This window comes from Mirounga angustirostris, unplaced genomic scaffold (assembly GCF_029215605.1).
Source record: "Mirounga angustirostris isolate CCGP_5_RB_7025 unplaced genomic scaffold, mMirAng1.0.hap1 SCAF_6, whole genome shotgun sequence".
NCBI classification, from domain to species: domain Eukaryota; kingdom Metazoa; phylum Chordata; class Mammalia; order Carnivora; family Phocidae; genus Mirounga; species Mirounga angustirostris.
In genome coordinates this window covers 23,889,241-23,894,014 of record NW_026991714.1, presented here as the reverse complement: position 1 = coordinate 23,894,014, position 4,774 = coordinate 23,889,241, and the positions used below count along the sequence as shown (strand labels likewise).

Below are 4,774 nucleotides of genomic sequence, written 5' to 3'. Positions count from 1 at the left end.
TCAACAGCTTTAAAGACCACCACAGCTATATTTAAAATTAGTGTTTTGCCTTCGTATCTGCTAAATAGCTATATTATCTATTTATAACTTCATGTAAAATATCTCACAGTGTTTTTGCTTTTCACTTTGCTTGAACATTTTCTGCTTTTGATGTGCCACTAACTTTTTCTCTAGATGACTCTTACCCTCTGATCTCTCTTCCTTCATTATTTTTCTCAGTGAAGTCTCTGCTGGCCTCTGTAATACTTACACAGGGGCCATGCAAATCTTCCTCTGTATTGTTCCAGTTTTCGTGTATGTGCCGCCAAAGTGAGCACTTCTGAGCTCTGGGCCAGGTTTTATGCTCCTTCCATAGATTTCCTTCACTCTTGTTTCATAAATATGTCCTGGCAGTTCCTCAAGCCCTTCTCATCCATTAACAGAACCTTTTACTTCTTGTCCTCATGAGGAGGACCATAGCTTTTTTTCTTCATTGCTGCTTCTCCAATGCCAACCTTGGCACTTTCCCCATAGTAGGCACTGAATAAATATATATATTTTTGTTGAATGGTCGAGGGAATGAAACAATGGACTTACCTCCCAATCTCTAAGTTCCATGGGACTGTTCAGTATTCTTTCTCCACTGAGTTATTTGTTCCTAACTCTTGTTTCTTTGAACAGGTTGATGAACTCAAAAGGGAAATTATGTAAGAAGGGAGTATTGTAGAGAGTTGTCCTGGGTTTGGTTTCCTCTAACCATTTGCATGTATCTTAGACTGATATAGCTCCATCTCTTTCATCTTATATCTTATCTTTTGGCAAATCAGAGTTCTATAAAAATCTATGTCAAATCAGTGTCAAATCGGTGATTTCTGAAGTTTTATATTCATAAGTGCTATCAGGTTCATCTATTTTCTTGTCTTGAAAAGACAAGATGTCTTGTCTTGATGTCATTTCGTGGCTTTGTCCGTGGGAGAGTAATGCATATTTGGGTCAATTCATAGAAAGTAACTAAGAAATTCTAACTAAACAGAAAGTAAAGTTTAGAAACTATATTCTCTTAATAGATAAGTTAGGCAGATTATGGCTTAGTGTAAATGACTTAGTTAAACCATTTATATCATGATTTTAAAATTATGAATGCTCTTTTATATTTCTTCCTTTTGTAAATTAAACATATACACAATTTTTAATTAGAGAAAATGATTTGTTTAAAGTGTTTGATCACCTCATGTTTAAAAAATAAACATATTTCTTTAATATTTGAACAAGTAACATTTACATATATTAATAATTGATAGCTATATATGAATGTAGTGAAAAGTCTTTCTCCCCAATCTTGTCCTCAAGCCAGTTTTCAGCTGTACCTCCAATCAATAAACATTTTTCTTAGTTTCATAATATCATCTCATCTCACAGGAAATGGCTTGTTTAAAAGTGTAGAGTATATTATCAGATAATTAAAATAACTTTTCTATAACCAAAAAGTGAGTCTCTTAAAATTAGTGCTGCTAAAATGTAGCAAAATAGGTCATGGCAGAAGATAGGCTATCTTCCTAACTAGAGCAGAGATCAGCAAATTTTTCCTATGTAAAGCACCAGATAGCAATTATTTTAAGCCCTGGAGGCCATATAGTCTCTTCTACAACTATTCAACTCTGCTGTTGTAATTTAAAAGTATCCATAGAAAATATGTAGATGAATGAGCACATTTGAGCTTGAATAAAACTTTATTTGTTTGAAATTTGTTTTTCATAAAATTTTCACATGCTATGAAATATTATTCTTCTTTGAATTTGTTTCCAGCCATTTAAAAATATAAAATCAATCTTAGTTCACAGGTTATAAAATAACAAACAGTGGGCAGGATTTGGCTTCTTGGCTATTTGCTGACTCCTGATGTGGATCAAGATAATGTGGGTTCTAACACAATTTCATTTCTAATTGATTTTTTCTTATATATATTTAAAATACTGTTTATTAAATATCTTAATGTTTTTTGTCTTATATGTCCAATTCAATATATTAGGGAAGAAGATGTAACAATTGTTGCATGATGGTTAAGTGCTAGACACTTTTTTTTTGGTACATTATCTCATTTAGTCCAGTCACCAACTGTGTGAGGTAGATATTCTATTTTATAGATAAAGTAATGAGGAAGAAGGGGATTAGTAACATTCCCAAAGTTATATACTTGCTAAGAGGTGGACTGTAGTACTTAACGGAGGCTTATCATATTCTATGTTTATAGAATTGAACAACTATTTTTCAGCCACATAAATGTGCTGCTTCCACTTAGAGTTCTATGCTCGTGTTTAGGTGTTTCTAGCTTTGTTGTTTTTTATTTGTTGGTTGTGCTGTTATTTTCTCAAAGCTATAAACAGGAAAATTGAATTCATATTTATTTTCATTACATAATTTTCACCTCAGTGATTTTGCTTTACCTAGCTTCCTTTTAAGGGGAACTGGATTGGAAAATAGGCAAATGGAGTTTAAATACAGAGTAATTTTTTTTTTCAAATATGGTCCCTGTCTTGCAGTTATATGTATAATTCAATTTTTAATTTTGCAATTTCAGTTCATTTCCTCTTGAATCCTCAAATGTTTAGAACATATGATGACACACCAATATTGGGAGATTGTTTTTCACAATGGTTAGAGGAAGAATAAAGTGCTTTTGTATGGGGATTATAAAATATGTTAAAGTACATATTCTTTTTTCTGGACTTAAAAACAATTAAGAGTGATCCTTTTATTCAGCAACAGTATTGAATTACAGTCACAATGCTGATAGTAAAATTTGCTACCCTTCAAAATAGAATTCAACACAAAAAACATTTTAATTCACTTTATTATTTAAATTTATACATACCTTCATTGACACTGATTTATTTCATAGAGATTATTTCAAAATATGTAAGGATTCATTAAAGTATTTGAACAGGATTGTTAAAGTAAAAGCAAAAACTAAATAGCATACTGTTGTAACTAATATCGCTTGTTTGGAAAAGGTTACATTTTAAGTTTATTTAAATCTTGCACTAATAGTTTGAAATATGTTAATTAATTGGGTGGTTGGGACCTTCTACACTCATCAGCTATGCCATAAAATATTTTCTCTTCAGTTCTGGGAAATACCCATTTTGGAAGCCCTTTTTAGGGATTTGTGGGTTAATCTCTGGTCTACAGGAGCATTCTGTAATTAAATAATTACATTATTGGTTCCAAATCATAGAGTTTTAGAGATCAGACTATTTCTTTTTTTTGGTGATTGTTTAAAAGCTAATCATTAGAAGATTAGCTGAATGACCTGTAGATGTCAGAGACAATGATTTATTTCATATCTGCCTCCAAAATTTAAAGCAGAAGCTAATACTGAGATCATGCCATTGCATTTTGTTTTATTGATAAGAGTTACAGTCATTACTTAATGACTACCAAGATAAATGAGGGGGGAAAATGCCCCTAGTTTATTTAAAATAAAAACTAAATACTGTGTGTGGTTAAATTGAAAACAGCTGGAAAGAATGTAGACTAATGCTATCCTAAATTAGAGACATTAATATCATTAAAAACATTAGTTGGACTTAAATTTAAAAAATTTTATACACTGCAAAATATTAACATTTTGAGATTTATAGGCATAAATCAGAAATCTATAGCTAAGACATGATAAGTGTGTTGAAAAATATCAATGTATAAATAGTTACACTTTATATACATGCCATAATGATTTAAGAAAGCCCTATGAGGTCACTGTATTCCCAGCAGCCCATGCAGTGCCCAATACCTGTGAGGTATGCAAATATTTATTGAATTAATGAGTGACACCTATCTTCTGTATACTTCGTTTCCTAAAGAAAAATACTGTTTTCTTATATAGTTATATCAACCCTCAGTGGAAATAGTACTATTATTTCTTTTTATAACCAAAGTACTATTATAAGTATAATAGTACTATTATTTCTTTTTATAACCAAAAAAGCTGAATATAAATCAAAGAAGTTTATAATGGATAATTTTATTAAAATATATTAGTTATTTTCAACTTTCATTTGTATTTGTATTTGATTTTTGTCTTCAGGAAGATATTTGATAATATTTTGCATGGAATTTATGAAATGCCCTTGCTTACGCAAAATATAAAACTGTGTAACATAAAACAAAGCAGAGGTTAAAGCCATTTTTTAAAATTTTAATTGAAATAGAGCTGACATACATTATACTAGTTTCAGTTGTACAACATAGTGATTCAACAATTATATACATTATGATATACTCACCATGATAAGTATAGTTACCATCTGTCACCATACAAAGTTATTACAATATTATTGACTATTTCCTATGCTCTACTTTTCGTCCCTGTGACTTATTTTACAACTGGAAGTTTATACCTCTTAATGGATAAAGGGGATTAAGAGGTACAAATCCATTTATTTATTTTTCATTCAAATAGAGTTAGCATTTCATGGAAGTACATATTTCATTTCTCAAGCTCTAATCCTCTTAATACATTTTAAAGTTAAATTTCCAACTGGTTGGTGCTAAGATAATAAACACAAGTCAGAAAATTTTAAGAATAATCAGTATAGTCAAATGGTCTACTGAAAATTGGATCTTACAATTTAGTAAAACCTAATTTTAATCTAGCTTGATATTATGTATAGTCATTGATACTTTGAATTAGGGTTCCCTATGAACATAATTACTTATCACTTGTATTATATATAACACCTTTGTTTAATAAGGTAGCAATGCCAACAGAACCAAGGTTATAAAAATATACAAAAAA

The 4,774-nt window shown here is 30.3% G+C and overlaps 1 non-coding gene across 1 annotated transcript; it reads right to left on the bottom strand.

The window, feature by feature from the left end:
• Positions 1 to 208: 208 nt before the first annotated feature.
• LOC123847235 (U6 spliceosomal RNA) lies at positions 209 to 317 on the bottom strand. Its single transcript, XR_006791478.1, has one exon. It is a non-coding gene; the product is annotated as a U6 spliceosomal RNA (small nuclear RNA).
• Between the last annotated feature and the right edge of the window lie 4,457 nt (positions 318 to 4,774).